General features: G+C 42.7%; 1 protein-coding gene across 6 annotated transcripts in view; it reads right to left on the reverse strand.

Annotated features, from left to right (window-relative positions):
* The window catches only part of BCL9 (BCL9 transcription coactivator), an 82029-nt gene that overhangs the window by 42897 nt on the left and 21398 nt on the right, over positions 1-17734 (reverse strand). Inside the window, exon 2 of one of the 6 annotated variants that reach the window (XM_032420069.1) lies at positions 6867-7019. The exons of the other annotated variants lie outside the window; for them this stretch is intronic. The gene's annotated coding sequence lies outside the window, so the exon portion shown is untranslated. The remainder of the gene's footprint in view (positions 1-6866; positions 7020-17734) is intronic. 6 annotated transcript variants of the gene reach the window in all.

Consider the following 17734-nt stretch of genomic DNA (forward strand, 5'->3'; position numbering starts at 1 on the left):
ACTCCAGAGTTCTTCCAATGCCCAGGCTTGTGGCTTGGAGGCAGAGAAGATGAGTAAGTATACTGTACATCACTTAGGCAAAGGAGGAAAAGCTTCCTGCTCCGAAATGTATGAGAACATCAGTGTTTCCAGTTGGAGACAAATGGAGGAAATATGATGTTCTTGTTTTAGTTTAGCTTTTTTTTTTTTTTTTTTTTTGAGAAGAGAAAGAAGAATGAATGAAAGGAGAAACAAATGCAATGCTCAAGCCAAGGAAAGGAAAATCAGAAAATCCCCCCAAAGTGGTAGGTTCAGGAAGGTGGGCAGACAGCTGTCTCCTCACTGCCGCTGTGGTTCCCAAGTTAATATTTGCCAGACTTAGCATTCCTGTGAGTGCCGTTGGGATAATGGGCCCCACTCAGCATCACGTGCGTTCTCCATCTCAGCCGAGGGACGGGATTTCAACCATATCACACACAGCTCTCATTACTTGTAAGGAAATGATCTTGCTGAGGAAAGCAGCCCAAACCATAAACACATTTACTGAAAAAGGCAGGGCTGTTAGGTACACCCCTCAACTTCAAGAGCAACACGGTGTGCTGGTCTTAGCTGCTGAGGTCCGAGTCCAGAATTGCACTTCCTAGAGTGGATCCAAGAGCCGCTCCAGGTCACGGGCTGTGATGCGAGAGGGGCACTCTTGGGTTTAACTTGCTTGCCCCAAGGGGTAGAATAACAGTTATTTTCTAAGGAAGAATTTACTAAGTACCATCTTTGTCAAGCACTGGTAGCTGTTCCAAATTGTAGAAAAAGGAAATTCTTTGCCCTTGAGAAGTTTATCATCTTTTTTTCCCCAAAGATTTTATTTATTTGAGAGAGAAAATGAGAGAGAGAGAGCATGAGAGGGGGGAGGGCCAGAGGGAGAAGCAGACTTCCTGCTGAGCAGGGAGCCGGATGCGGGACTAGATCCCAGGACTCCAGGACCATGTTCTGAGCCAAAGGCAGTCGCTTAACCAACTGAGCCACCCAGGGATGCTGAGACCCAGGCGGCCCGAGAAGTTCATCATCTTGTTAGGGAACCAGTATGCCAAAAATCAGGATTCTAAGGTGAGAATCATTTGATCCATCCTCACCCTTTCCCACCCTCCCTCTTTTAGATTAAACAACAACAACAACAACAATAACAACAACACTGAGACCTGGGGAGGCCTTGAGTGACTGTCCTTGGTCAGGCAACTAGAAAATTCGCAGAGACAGAACCCAACTTTTCTAACTCCAAGACCTTTCTCTCATACTTCACTTACAGCTCACAAGGAAGAGCTAGAACAAATGACCGCTCAAGTTAATATGACACAAGCCACATGTACAGAACAGTGTTATGGCATGCAAATCAGGGGAATGCAAAGTCTGAATTGAATTAGTCCAGAAAGGTTTCTTTGGAGGAAGTTCTGAAGGATGTGACTGGGTAGGAATTGTCAGAAATTCAGTTCCCTCCACAACCGTTTCTGAATGCCTAATATGTACAAAGCACTTGATGGCAGAGAGGAGGAAGCCCAATAAGATGAATATCACGTGGTCCGTGCCCTGCACAGCAGCAGTACTACGAAGTTTATTAATGGCAAAAGAGGAATAACTGAAGTAAGTCACAGTGACCAGCCAGCAGGAGGAGAAAGGCAGACTCCTGGAAATATTGTGAAGGCAGAGAAAAACTGGCCAGGAACCAGGAGGGGATACACTTTGAGAGCGAGAACTCAAAATGCATTGAAGTGTCACAGAGGAGGAAGGTTTTCTAGATTTAAGCTGGGTAAGAGGGAAACAATCAACTCATACCCCCAAAATATTTGGAGTTTGTCCTTATAGATATAATGTCTTAATTTGTCATATTGTTTACAGCCAGATTCACTTAGAGCTTGATATCATGAAAACATTAAACACACACACACACACACACACACACACACACACACACACAAAAAAAAAAACTTTGGAAGCACTATTCCAAAGCTCATAATGGTCAAATCCCAAAGACAAAAGGTGCCATAGAGACGGGTCCAACATCTCATTCAAATGAAAAGATCAAGGTCCAGAGAAACAAAGCAAAAACTTACCTTTCCACTAAGGAACACAAAAAAGGTCAGGCCCCAAACTAGAGCCACTTTGTTCCAGCTCTAGTGGATATATTTTCTAAGCCAAAAATTGGTACACAAAATACAAGTACATTTATAGGCATAATGGAGCAGAATATTTAAAATAAAGACAAAAGTTTACTGTGGTCCTAGATGATGCTTCCAGAACATTCCACCACATTGGTCCTTTTGTTTGCCAAAGGCACGTTTCAGAAGAGAACGTAGTTTACTCAGAGTCAAGAGAGACTTCCACAGCCATAAGAGAAGCATCAGAGTCGATCTCCATCCAAGGTGAGCCCTTGGTGAAAAGAAAAGCCACGGGGACTCTAGGCAAGACTCTGATAAACAAAATGAGATGATAACTAACCTAAGACCATCAGTTCCCAGGGCACCAGGTTTCCTCAAAGCCTAGCATGTGTATGGCTCAATAAATTCTAAATATAAGCTATAGTAAGCTGATGATGACCTTGGCTAGTGCACTCCTTGGGTATCGTAAGATACTCATACTGCAATAATTTTAACCTGGTTTATCTGTTACTTGTATAAATGCAAATCCAGTTATTTTAATACCATGGTTAGATCATTTCTGGTTATTCAAGAGCCAAAAAAAATTCCCAAATATTAGTGCAATACTGCAGGAAGCTTTGTGGATTATTCTGGTACTAAAATCGTCATCCAAGATATACACCAAGCCCTGTCCACACAAAATAATGTAATGATGATGTCCTTTATATAAAGAGACTTTTCTCTTTTGGTGGTACTAGATTTGCAGGAACTCATTCTCACTTTCTCGCCCAACTCCTTTCGTGACAGAGACCAGCAGTAGGTTGTTGCTAACAGTGACTGGAACCCATCACCTCTGCTTCATTATGCTGGTACTAAATAAACAGCCCCGTGGAAACATCATCCTAAGAGTTAGTCAGAACAGAAAAACCCAGGAAGATTCAGGACTCACGCTTGATGATGTCATTACTGTCATAAATCAAGCAGCATTTCTCATCCATTAGTTCCAGTACCATTAGTACCATTCAAATTTCAGTATATCACCACAATGTTTAGTAATGGTTTTGTTAAAAAATAGACTCATAGAGCTTTGCACTTTGGGTTTCTGTGTATTGAATTTCTCATTCTCACTTCCTGTCTTTGCCTAGACTACGAAGTGAGCTGATTCACTGTTATGATTCAGTGTGTGCTATGGTGTTTGGTCAAGAAATAATGCCTTTCAAAATGTATATATTTGCATATGCATAGAGCATCTCCAGAAAGGTATATGCAGAACTGGTTGCCTCTGAAGTTGCCGAGGGATGGGATTTACACACTTTGTGAATTTTATACTTTGTGTATCATCTACTCATTTGCAAAAAAATATGTTTAAAAATTTTTTTAACGAATAAACAGATATTCTTGGGGCGTCTTGGTGGCTCAGATCGTTAAGCAACCGACTCTTGATTTCAGCACAGGTCGTGATCTCAGGGTTCTGGGATTGAGCCCTGCAGAGGGCTGCACACTCAGCGGGGAGTCTGTATGAGATTCTCTCCCTCTCCCTCTGCCCCTCCCCCCACTCCCCATGCCCTGCTCCTACTCTCTCTCTAAAAAAAAGAAGCCAAAAGTTTAAAAAATAAACAAATATTCTTGTTGAGCTTCTTAATCCCTAAATATGCTTCAGCAGTGACCAAGATTAAATAGCAGTTGATTTCCGAAGTTTTAAAGGTGTTGGCTCCATTCTGATCTAACCTGCTTCTTATTCCACCACAATGCATCATGTGTCATATTTTCTTTTTTTTTCATATTTTCATATTTTTATTTTTTTCATATTTTCTTTTAAACATCCGGCAGAGTTCATTTTTTCAAAAGTTGCACGATAGGGTCTATTTATTTTATTTATTTATTTTTAGTGAACTCTATGTCCACAACATGGGGTTTGAGCTCATGACCCTGAGATCAATAGTTGCATGCTGTCACAACTGAGCCAGCCAGGCACCCCAGCAGAAAAGTTAATTTTTTTTAATTCCTGAGAATTTTGAGAAATGCAAATCAAAACCACAATAAGGTATCCTCTCATACCTGTCAGAATGGCTAAAATTAAAAAACACACACAAGAAATAACAAGTGCTGACGAGGATGTGGAGAAAAAGGAACCCTCATGCACTGTTGGTGGGAATGCAAACTGGTGCAGCCACTGTGGAAAACAGTATGGAGATTCTTCAGAAATAAAAAAAAAATAGAATTACCATATGATCCAGTAATTCCACTCCTGGGTATTCACCCAAAGAATATGAAAACACTAATTCAAAAAATATATGTTTATTGCAGTATTACTTACAATAGCCAAGATATGGAAGCAACCCAGGTGTCCATCAATAGATGAATGGATAAAGAGGATGTAGTGTATATATGCAATGGAATATTACCCAGTCATAAAAAAGAATGAAATCTTGCCATTTGCAATGACGTGGATGGAACTAGAGAGTATTATGCTAAGTGAAATAAGTCAGTCAGAGAAAGACAATTATCATATGATTTACTCATATGTGGAATTTAAGAACCAAAACAAATGAACAAAGAAAAAAGAGACACATAAAAAAAACAGACTTAATTATAGAGAACAAACTGATGGTTACCAGAGGGGATATGGGTGGGGGATGGGTGAAAGAGATGATGGGAATTAAGAAGTGGATTTGTCGTGATGAGCACTGAGTAATGTACAGAACTGTTGAATCACTATATTGTACACCTGAAACTAGCATAACACTGTATGTTAATTATACTGGAATTAAAAAATAATTTCTGAGAATTTTGTGTCACTGTTTGAAATAACTAGACATTCTTGGGGTGTGCCAAAACCATGGCTGGGAATCACTGAAATACAGATTCTGAGAATGCTAGTCACATTTTAAAAAATTTGCAGAATCTAATGATATATAAATGCACATAAATTCTATCTGGGTTACTCAAATTCTCTTGCACTTACTAGATCCAATTATCAATTATTTGAGTATGACAAAGTCTCTACATTGTAACATAAGTTGAAGCATTAAATAGATAAATATGGTGAATGGTTAAGGGATCTATTGCAAAATTGTAATACAGCATTTTGAAATGAGAGGAAAGAAAATCTATTCTCAGGGCACCTGGGGGGCTCAGTCAGTTAAGTGTCTGACTTCAGCTCAGGTCATAATCTTGGGGTCCTGAGATCAAGCACCATGACCACCTCCCTACTCAGCAGGGAGCTTGCTTCTCCCTCTCCCTCTGCCACCCCCCTCACTTGTGCTCTCTCTATCTCAAATAAATAAAATCTTAAAAAAAAAAAATCTATTCTCCAATCTCTCACCAAAATACATATTCTTTGTATGTGTACTACCTAGAAACTTAACTTCGGAATTTTAAACACGAAAAAAAGAAGCGTGATGAAGTGGAAAACACACAGACTACAGCAGCACACAGAGCTGAGTTCAAATCACCCAACTTACTATTCTGACAATGTATTTAGCTCCTGTTTGTTACACACCTGTCCACTCCTGGTTCTTTGCTCAGTTTTGAGCACTGGGCACGGAGCAGGGGCAGATGGAGCATAAAACTATAATACAGTGAATGAGGGAAAACTACGAGGAGCTCTGTGGAGGAGCGAACCTGGTCTGGGGTCAGAGGTGGCCTTCTGGAGGGGTGATTGATGGTTCGAGGTGAGACCTGAGGGGGTGGCCTTGGAGTTACAGCTTGCTGAAGCAGCTCCCTCCCCTTCAGGTTTTTGTATGTAAAGCACGGATCAGAGTAGTTATCTCAGAGGTTTTCTCTGAAGATTTAATAAGTTTTGGTATTTAAAGCATTTAGCGCCATATCTAGCACATAGTAAATGCTCAGTAAATGATAGCTATTATTGTTTGGTTTTTTGGACAGTCTCCTCTGGGTTACAGATGAGGCAGCCCTCAAAAGTACAAAACTTACACAACGGCCTTCAGCTAGATGCTCATGGGCTCCCGCACACACTGCCTGGCAAGCCCAAGGTGGGGCTTGAACTCATGACCCGATCAACAGTGAATCAGCTCACTTCGTAGTCTAGGACACAGCCTCTGGACGGGAAGCCTCAGGGCCCTACAGTCACCATGACCATGCGGGCAGCCCCCCGCCCCCATATTTTTTGTCACAGGGTTAACATGTTCTCTGAGTTAGATCTAAAGTCCCGGCCCCCTCAAAGGCTGCTGGGTCTCCCTGTTTAATCAGACATGAAACAAATCGCGTGCTGCGGCAGAGGCGTACAAACACGCTTTAATTACAATATTGTAACACCAATTAGAGATCTATCTAATCGAGGACTCGGCACTTCCTGCTTGGATATTACTCCCATGTTGGGATAATTACTGCTAATTAAGCTTGGAACTAATTAGGCTAAATGATCTCATTTATACCAACAAAGATGACTTCTAGGAGTTCATAAGAAAAACGAGGGTGATTTTATCATTCCTGGACTATTTGGCATTTCACACTGGAAATAAAACGCCATCCCCTGCCATCGAGGTGCACAGTTAACTTGTTCCCCTGGAATTCCGGTCCCAGATGGCAGTAGGATCTTCATTTGTTCTACACAGATTCTCCTACACAGTCGAATGAACAATATAAAAACAGCGTCCACTCAAACCCACTGTGTCCTTCCACCAATGACAATCACAGTCTCACGAAGGGCGGCCACCAAAAGCAGTGACAGCAGCAAAGGGGGATCCATGAGCAGCCTTGCAGAGCCCGCTCGCCTTGACTTTATGTTTCACGCACCTCAGAATTCTTACCACCGTCTTCACAGCTCAGAGTACGTCCCCGGTTTCGAGGTCAGTCAGACAGATCTGGGTTTGGGTAGATTATTTATTCCACCTAAGCTTCAGTTCTGCATCACCAGCCCAGGGATAATAATAACGCCATGTCGTGTCTCTGTGAAGATTAGTAAGATAACACATCTGGAATGCAGGATAGTACTTGGCACTCAGCTGCCCTCAATGAGTAACAGGGATTTTTTTTTTCTTCACAAGCACCATAATACTCACTTCTGAACTAAGCCAACATTTTACCTGTCCTGCTTCTCTTTTCTGGCCTAGTGTGGTGGTAGTGGGTTTTTCCCACATGACAGGAAGTTAGGGATCCTAGTCATTTTCACCTAGTCTCTAACTAGGTGTGTGACTTGAGCAAGTCACTTCTCCTTCCTGGAAAATGACATTCACTGGATGTACTGAGCCAGAATACATGAATTTTCGGACTTAACCTTTAAGCTATACTCCCCCATTTTAGAGATGAGGAAACTGAGACCTAAATAAATAATATTCAAAAACAGAAACAAACGACAAAACAACAAAACCCTCACTGCTATTAAAGGACAAGGTCAGGAATTGAACCCAGGACTCATTCCATAGCCTACCCTCTTAATGTATGTTACACTGAATTGCCTTATTCTCCCTTCCCATTTGACATCTCCAAGGTCCCTTCTGGCTAACAATCTCTGGTTCTGTCCCATGGGGTGAGCCTCTCAAACTTGTTCTTAGCCAGCAACCCTCAACTAAGAAGTCTCTCTTTTTTTTTAAGATTTTATTTTTTAAGTAATCTCCACACCCAAAGTGGGGCTGGAACTTACAACCCTGGGATCAAGAGTCGCATGCTTTCCCGACTGAGCCAGCCAGGCACCCCTACAAAGAGTGAATCTTCTTTTCTTTTTTTTTTAAGTAGGCCCCATGCCCAAGGTGGGGCTTGAACTCATGACCCGGAGATCAAGAGTTGCATGTTCTGCCAAATGAGCCAGTCAGGCGCCCCCTATTGCATGTCTAATCCATGCTCCGTCCTAGGGAAAATAAGATGCCCCCCTAAAACAAACATCCTGACGAACTTATATTCATTGGACTACCTGCCTTAGAATTCCTATATTGTGACAAACATTTGTCCCTATCAGAATTACATATTTTAACTCTTTCCGCAACAATGAAACTAACTTCCACCTATTTGTGGAAAATCCTTACACTATCATCTCTGGGCTCTAGCACTTGGGTTTTATTATTTTTCTTTCTTCTGAGAAAAAAATTCTAGGGATTCTCTGGTTCTCTCTTATCTTCAGAGTCTAATAAAAGACTCCACAAATATGTGGGTACACATACACACACAGATATTCTTTGCTGGAATGCTCTATTGGGGAAAACAAAAACCAATAAACAAAGCTCAAACCTCTGTTCTTAAGTATTTCAGAGCAGTGAAACCTTCAACGTGTGGACCTTTCTTTCTAGAGAGGGGTTAATGGGATCAAAATGCAATACGGGGTGGTCACCTACGGTCAGCTCAAGTCAAGAATTTCCTGAGCCACCTGAGCTGCAGCCTATCCTGGAAGTGATTTCTATTGATGCTAGAAAAAGCTGGGATGGAAACACATCAGTCACCTGACCCTTAGGAGCCTTTGCAGCAAAAGTCTGGTCTCAGCCTGGCCTCTGACCTATGTCCCATTGGAATGTAAACTCTAGGAGGACAGAGTTGTCCTGTATGGTTTCATCTCTAGTCCTCAGAACAGGGTCTAACATAGAGTAGATGTTTAACAAATGTATGTGGAGCCAATGAATAGAGTACTGGGTTCCAGTGCAGGTGCTTGGGGGCAAAACCTAGGAAGCTTAGATGCCTCTTCGGACATGTCAAGGTCTCTTGCCTTTGGAGCATTCTTTCTGTGGCATGTCCTCAGGAGGTAACCTGCAGCAGTTTGGGCTGTTCTTCGACTCCTCTGTCTAGAGGGTTCCCACAGTGTTATCCTGTGGGCACGGCAGTCCCTGGGTCTGATTCCCATCACTCCAGGGTCTCTCTGTGGGGGAAAAAGGGAGTGGGATGCAGGGAAGAGGGTGCCTGTTGAGGAGGAACCAGGGAGCTCAATGTCACCCAGGGCAGGGAGGCTGGTGGTAAACCCTACCCCAGTGCCCAGATCACTGAGGTCCTCCCAACCAGGAGGCCTGGATTTGATGGAAAAGAGGGTCTCTGTCTGTAGCTAACTCTTAGGAGACCGACAAATCCTGAACCACCCTTGCCTGCCTGAAATACTCTGCCCAGGGATGGAGTCAAGTTGGCCCCTTGCCTGCAGGGTGGGCACGTCAGTGATGGCTGATCAGAAAGCACAAGGAAAAAGAAGGAATAATGGATTTGGAATCAGGAAAGTCAGGTCTCGGACCAGCAGCCTCACTTTCCTCCTACGTAAAGTGGGGATAATAAGAGCAATCCTGCTCACCTCAGAGTGGTAAGGACCAAAACAGATAATGAGCGTGACAACTGATTGCACCCTGCAGATGTCATATAACAGTGAGTTATTAGTCTCACCCACTAATCGTCTCTAATGGTGGTGGGATATGCTTTGGAATGTCTGCGACCCGGGGGCCCCTGGTTTGGCCCCGTGTGTACAGCGTGGTGGATGGGAGATGCACAGGCAGCTTCCCTGAGACCAAGTACCAATCTGTCTCTGCAAGGGCTTGGTTCTGGCTGCTCACCGGGCAGGATGGCCTGAGAGCTTTGGACCTAAGCAGCAGATCACACACATGTGGTATTCCTGGCCTCCATCCCGTACTTTGCTGGAGATGGATTTATATGGATGAACACCTAGAGGAGGTAAGGATTCCTTCCTCATTTGCTATGGGTCACAGAATTGGTTCCTTACCATGGCTAAGAGCATGGGCAGACCTGACAAATGAGGGACTCAGGGAAAGGCCCTTGGTCCCAGGGAACCCCAGTGTGACATATGACAAGCGCACACTTCTGAGGAACCCTGAAACAGAGCAGGAACCTGCCTCTTAGCACAGGCCTTAAAAAGTAACAGGTGAATGGGACACCTGGCTGGCGGAGTGGATAGAGCATGTGACTATTGATCTCAGGGTCGCAAGTTCGAGCCTCATGTTGGGTGTGGAGCTTACATAAAAAAGAAAAACAACAATAAAAAACAAAACCCTGACAAGTGATTAAGAGGATGAAAAATGAATGCATATATTAATGAATAAATAAATCTTTTCACAAAATGAAGAAACCTTTTATAAGAAGGATCATCATGCCATTCTCCTGATTCTCATTTTGTCTTTTGTGTTAATACAGAGTTTCAATATATTAGTTTTGTTTCCTTAATACAGCTGAAATAACCCAGCTTCCTGGGCTACTAAGGCATGCCAGACAGATAGGTGAGGGTGGTGAGGGAAATATTCTGAACCCCCAAAATCACAGCCTAGCAGGTCTAAGGGAGAATGTGGGTAAGTCAACCAACCCCTTCATGTGACAGATGAGAAAATTGTGGCCCAGAAAGGTTACACGATGTGCCCAAGTCCACACAACTATGCTCCTCTGAAGATAGCACGTTGGGATATTTGCCTGAGAAAACATACCAGCTTTCCTCCTCTGAGGCCAAAGAGAAACAAAAACGTTTTACATTTGTTGCTTTAGGGGGAAAAAGTCAATGAAGTTGCCAGAAAACAAGGCCTCCCATTTATAGGCATCAGAAGTGGCCCAGTGAATATGAGACTCTGAGAAATCCAAGACCGACTCCTGCAAAGGACAGAAGTACCAGGAAGTCACCTGAGGCAGTTGTTAGGGAGGCCACGTCCTGTCTGTTCTTGTACCCCATCTGGCGAGGATAAGCCCAGGATGGGGCCAATTTCTTCAGGACTGTGTATGTCCACCCAGGACCCTTTAAGGAATATGCCTGTCCTGAAACTATTATCCACCATCGTGTCAAGTATCGGTTAAAAAAAGAATATGATGGGGATGCCTGGGTGGCTCAGTCGGTTAAGCATCTGTCTTCAGCTCAGGTCATGATCCCAGGGTCCTGGGATCGAGTTCCACATCCGGCTCCTTGCTCAGTGGGAAGCCTGCTTCTCCTTCTCCCTCTGCTTGGCGCTCCCCCTGCTTGTGCCCTCTCTCTGACAAATAATAAATAAAGTCTTCAAAAAAAATAAAAATAATAAAAATAAAATAAAAGAATAAAAAAGAATATGATGGCACATTTGGGGAGCCAAAGGGCTAGAATGTCCCTAGCAAGAACCTCACCATAATGCTCAAACTTAAAATGGGTCTTCCTTAAAGCTAATCTTTCCTGGAGGTATGAAAGCTGTTCTTTAAAGTTGGAGGTCTGGGCCACCTGGGTGGCTCAGTTGGTTAAGTGTCTGACTCTTGATTTCAGCTCAGGTCATGATCTGAGGATTGTGAGAGCAAGCCCCGTGTTGGGCTCCCTGCTCTGTCTGCTTGTGATTCTCTCTCTCCCTCTTCCTCTGCCCTTCTCCATTATTCTCTCTCTCTCTAAAAATCAATCAATCAATCTTTAAAACAAAATTTAAAGTTGGAGGTCTGATTCACATTTCTCCTCTGCATTCAAGCTTTTGCTCATTCATTTATTCCTTTGTTCAACTGGCACTTACTCGTTCCTATTCTGAGCCAGACATGAGGATAGTTTTGAGAAGTTAGTAGCCCTGCAATGAAAGAGTAATTACTCTGGTAATTACCCACATCTCCACCCCTGAAGACTAGATTATCTATCATTTTTATCTGAGAAATGTTTCCCTCTATTGGAGGAGTGGAAAGGGGCAAATTCATAACTGGTTGGTTTAATGCATCTGATCCTCCTCAGACAAAGGTCACATGTCACCCAACTAGAGCTAAAGTGAAGGAGGTAGGTTGGTGGGCAGACCGGAGAGCAGAAAGGTCAGAACCACAGGCACAGAAACGGTTCCATAAGCTTCTAGACAGGAAGGCAAATGTCACATATGGAAAGATCTTGTTCATTCATTCATTCAGTGATGCTCATATGTGTTGAGCATCAGCCAGGTGCCAGGCACTATACTAGGGGTGGGGTCATAAGATTAAATAAGGGAACAATCTTATTCTCAAGGATCTCAGGATTTAAAGGAGGAACATGCACATACACAAAATTATGATGGAATGAAATAAGTCCTAAAAGAAGTACATACACGGTGCCAAGTAGAGAAAGAAAATGCTGAATTTGGAGATATTTTTGAGGTGGAGTCAATAGACCCTCATGACCATTTGGATGTAGAATGTGATGGAGAGAAAGAATTCAATGAGTCCAAGGTTTCTAGCTTAAGACACTGGATCAAAGGTGGTATTATTTAACTGGGAAAGGGAATACCGGAGGAGATTCAGGCTTTTTAGATGAAAGTGAATGTGTTTTGTTTGGCTCAAGGTGGAAGATCAAGGTTGAGGTGTCTATGGGTAGTTGAAAATAAATTCAGGACAGAAATCAGCCAGTAATGTTGAAGGAAGGAGCAGGGATGAGCCAAGGGTTAGGATGAAGAAGAGGAGCAAAAGGTGGAGAGTATAAATATGTACGAACTTGAAAACACAACCCCTGCCCCAAAGAAGATGAGGATGCCAATCTCCCACCTGCCCCACTTCGGAGAAACCGCTTCCACCTAGGTCACAAATGGCTTCAGATTGTCAAGTGCAGAAAGCACTTGCCAGCCTACACCTGGCCTGACTCTGTGGGATTTGCACAGCGGACCCCTCAGTGGCTCTTCCGGTTCTCTCCTTGACCGTGGCATCCGTGATACCACCTCTCTACTTCTCTCACTCACTACTTTTTCTCAGCTTTCCTCTTCCTTTTCCTTAAGGATCGGGCATCCCCAGAGTTCCAGCCCAAGACCTATCTTTTTATTCAATGTGCTCCTCCTAGGTGATTGTCTGTAACTTCAATTGCCACTTAACAAACAGATGGCTCTCAGACCAATATCTCTAGCCCAGGCATCCTGAGGAACACAACAGTTGGCACACAGCACGCAATAAACGTTTGCTGAAATGAGCTGAGCTCTAGCCGGATTTTTCCCATCACAAGCTCCACTAGGTATTGCTATCAGGATGTCCCACAGTCTTCAGATTCAACAGAAACAGAACTAATCTCCTGTGGCTGATCCTCCTTTTTTAACTTCTATTTTTTCTTTTTGTTCAGAAAGTGGCACCTTTAATACCCAAGTGCCTAAACCGGAAACCAGAGTCATCCTAGACTCTTTCCACTCCTCACTCCCACACTATCTTGTAGACTCTATCTCCAATATGTTTTAAATATGCCCCTTTCTCCTCATTCTCCCTGCCAGGAGCCCTCACCACCTCTTTCCTGCTTCCCTGCAACAGTCTACTACTTAATATCTCTGCCCCCAGTCTTGCCCTATTCCAAAGTACTGTCAGAATGATCTTATAGGATAAAGTTCAAATTCCTTGTCATGGGATAGAACTTTCCTCCACTAAACACTTGCTCATGTCCTTCTACTTTCTCCAAAAAAATCCTTTTCAAGAAAATAATTATTCACTAAGAAGACTTGGTTCTCAAAAGACTCCATGACTTTGCACTTTCTGTTCCCTCCTACCAGGTGCCCTTCCTCAGCTTGCCTCTCTTCCCTGATTGTTCGCCCAGAAGACTCCGTTAGACCTATAAAGCTCCACCTAAGAATTTTCTCCTTCCCTTGCTTCCCCCAGCTTCCCAGCGGTCACCTCCTCCAGGCTCTATTAATAATTTTTGCCACTTTCTGTCGGACTGTTTATTCATCACTATAGGGAAGGCATTTATTTTATGATTTCTAGGGAGGGATCCTTAGCACCTAACACAGTGGTGGGTACTCAGGGAATGACTGAATAAATAAATGAATGATGAGAATGGTGAGGGAGGCAGGACAGTCGGAGAAGAAAGCCACGGGGTAGGTACGGCGCCTGGCTGGCTCAGTTGGTAGAGCATGGAACTCTTCATCTTGGGGTTTGAGTTCAAGCCCCACGAAGGGTGTAGAGATTACCTAAAAATAAATAAAGAGGGGCCACCCAGGTTAAGTGTCTGCCTTCGGCCCAGGTCATGATCCCGGGGTCCTGGGATCGAGCCCCGAGCCTGCTTCTCCCTCTCCCTCTGCTGCTCCCCCTGCTTATGTGTTCTCTCTCTATCAAATGAATAAATAAAATCTTAAAAAAAAAAAAAGGAAAGGAAGAAAGAAAGAAGGAAAGAAAGACTAAGAATAAAAAAAAGAAAGCCATGGGGAAAATGTAAGCACGTGCACAACAATATAGATAAAGAAATGCCTTTTCTCTTGGACTGCCCTCTGCTCTGGGCTTAGACAGAAGGAGGCCTTTCTCCAAAGATGTCCTCAAGTCTAATAATTTCATTTACCATGTCTTTTAGGAAGATTTGTGGGAAAGAGGGGATCAGGTAAGAGAAGATTGCTAACAACTCGCCTGACATTGCCCTCCTTTTTCATCTGATCCCTTTCTACATTTGAAAAAGAAGTACAAACCTCCCCCTCAGGTAGGGGTATAAGAAATCACAAACTATTAATATTTGTTCTGTTTGGATCCACGTGAAATGACTAAGAAACTTGTTTGGGGGGCGCCTGGGTGGCTCAGTTGTTAAGCGTCTGCCTTTGGCTCAGGTCATGATCCCGGGGTCCTGGGATCGAGCCCTGTGTTGGGCTCCCTGCTCCGTGGGAAGCCTGCTTCTCCCTCTCCCACTCCCCCTGCTTGTGTTCCCTCTCTCGCTGTGTCTCTCTCTGTCAAATAAATAAATAAAATCTTAAAAAAAAAAAAAAAGAAAAGAAAAGAAAAGAAACTTGTTTGGTATTGCTTTTTTCTCCCCAACAATCTTTCTGGTTCAGCATTGCCCAAGTATGAAATTTAATGAGACAAGGGATTTAAGCATTGTTAGAGTTGAACCAAATGGCATCTTGTGGCTCCTCACGACTCTGAAACTTTGCAATGCCACAAAGTCCAGCATTCTGTGTTGTGTGGGTCAACAGGGCATTTATTATGAAGAATTTGCTCTGTCAGGTTTTAAAGCCTCTGAAGGCTGTGGAATTACATCTCTTATGAGATCGTTCGACCACAGTTTTGCCCTAAAACACTTCAGTTCTGACAAAGCCCAGTTGGGGAAAAGCAACATGACTAGAACTTTCTTGGGATGAGAGGGTAGCTTGGACATCTAAAAAGATAAGGCATTGGCCACAGAGGTAGGTGGGATCGTTAGCATATCTAACCCTTGATATGCAAGGGCTCCCATTCTTAGGAGGATGCAGCTTGCTTTGTTAAGGAGCACGGAAGGGGTTTGCTAGTGTTTGTGTGTGCAAGTGAGTTGCAGAGCAATTTGAAAGTGCAATTCTTAGAGCTGAAATGTAACACAATTTGAAATAGATTGCCAGTAGCTTAGTGGGAAGGCAGTCAGACCTGCTGGGTCACTAGCAATGCCACCCTCAAAGTAGATAAAGGGATCTCTGCATTAGGAGGAAGGAGAGATTGGTTCCTGAGATTGGGGTGGGGGTGGGGGTCCTAGGACAAGAATGGATTTAGGCTTCATTATGCAAGAACACTACTTGCTTTCCCTTATTATGATCTCATTATTTCCACCCATATTTTCCTCTAACAGAGTTAGGCTTTATTCCCCACTGAGGGTCAGTTACACTCCAGGTTTGATGCTTTAAGAAAATATTGATTTTTGTACCATTAATTGTTGAGCATATCTGTTTTTTTAAAATGAAGTATTTTCTCTTTGCTTTTACTTGACTCAAAAATAAATGAATGGGTTCCATTTTGTTTTTTCCTCCTAAATTTCCCGGAGGTATATACCAAGTATGTGTGAAATGTCAACTCAATTAGAATATTTGGAAATAAGCTATCTATGATTGTGAAAAGCAGGCTAGCGTAGAATTCTCCTAAACTTACTGATGATATTGCTTAATCCACATACATATATGGAGGGACAGAGCAACCACACAGTGCAAAATTTCTGGCACACTTCCTACTTCAAATGTACCCTGTTGTCTCTAGAAATGCTTGAAATCAACCATTTGTTCTGCACCAAATCTTGAAACCAAGATCCTTTGTCTTGATGATAAATTTTAAAAATATGTTCTCCCTCCTCAGACCTTTACAAACTGTTAATACATTGGGTCCTTGATTGTAGGCTCTAACTGAAGATTAAAAACACAGTTGTTTTGGGTTCTAGCAACTTGAGAACTGCAAGTGTTGTGTTGGTTACCAAGGAAAGGGCTGACGGCTGGTGAGAGGATGGGGGTGGAAATGGGCGGAGCTGGAGGGATGGAATTAAACATCTATTGGTCACCTACTATGTACCAAGCACTAGTTAGCATTTTACATCCATATTGCATATAACCTGGGGAATAACAACCCCCATTCTAAATTCCCTAGCAGTTTGCTTAAAGATCAATATTTCATGATTTAAATAAGTGCAAAGATGAAGTGAAGCCAATCTCAGGGAATCTGAGCTGGTCTGGGGAATTTATTCAAATTATGAATCATGAAATACTCTGGTTCTCAAAGCAGCCATTTTCTAGGACACTTGCAATTTGGAGGCAGCATGGAAGGGCGTGTTCTCCAGCTTTCAGCACACCCTCCCCATGCCAGAGTGGGGCTCACCAGCAGCACTTGACCAGGCAGGAGAAGGATGCCAAATGGCAACAGCAAGCTACTTGTAAATTCTGTCTCAGGCATATTTTCTTCTGAGATGGATGGTATTAGCAGCCTTGCAAAAGGAATATCAGCCTCCTCTATTACTCATGTGTCCACAGTTACACTGTAAAAAGAGCAGTGGAAACCCACTGAAGAGTTGTATGGGCTCAAGCAAGTAATCTCACCTCTTTGGGCTTAAAATGTGTAAAATTAGGAAGTTGGAACAGATGATGGCAAACATTCTTATGATTCTTGATATTCTAGCATATAGGCATTGGCAAGTATATTAGGTTTCAATATCCTCATCTGAAGAACAACTAGCTTGATTTTATCGTGGCTATAGAGCAAAGAGAAAGCATGGAAAAATGGAACTCAGGAAAATCAGCAATGGTGCTGTGCAATAGAACTTCCTGGAAAGATGGAAATGTTCTTTATTTGCACTGTCCAATATGGTGGCCATTAGCTACACGAAGCTACTGAGTACTTGAAATGAGGCCAGTGTAATTGAAAAACTGAATTTTATTTTATTTATTTATTTGAGAGAGTGAGAGCATGCAAGAGAGCATGAGTAGGTGGAGGGGCAGGGGCAGAGAGAGAGAAGCAGACCTGGGATCATGACCTGAGCTGAAGACAGACACTTAACCGACTGAGCCACCCAGGTACCCCCTGAAGAACTGAATTTTAAATTTCATTTCATTTTAATTAATTTAAATGTGAATGACTACAGGTGGATATTAGCTACCGTATTGGATAGGACAGATATCAACTTCATTTTAAGCTAGAACTTTAAGTATAAAGATAAAAGATGAAGGGAGTAGTTTGGGAATTATTTCAATTGAAGAATAAGGAAAGGCTTGAGTTTAATTTAGGCAATTTATAAACAAAGCACTATTATTTTTTTAGACCTTCTAAAAAGAAGGATGGAGTCTCATTTTATAATGATGGCAATGATAACAGTATCTTACAATTCTATACAACTTTATGCTCTCCAGAGTTCTTTCAGGCTATAATTTGATCCTCACAAGAACCCTGGGATGTAGAAGACAAGTAATATTATCTCATTTTACAGATGAGGAAATTGAGACCGGATGCTTGCCAAGATCACTTCAGACTGCATTTCCTCCAGTTCCTTTCTCAGACAGTACAACCTTCAATCCTTCCTCTTGCCTAACCTCACCACAGAAGTGGAAACAAATTACATAAACAGG

Source organism: Phoca vitulina, unplaced genomic scaffold, assembly GCF_004348235.1.
Source record: "Phoca vitulina isolate PV1807 unplaced genomic scaffold, GSC_HSeal_1.0 scaffold2, whole genome shotgun sequence".
NCBI lineage: Eukaryota > Metazoa > Chordata > Mammalia > Carnivora > Phocidae > Phoca > Phoca vitulina.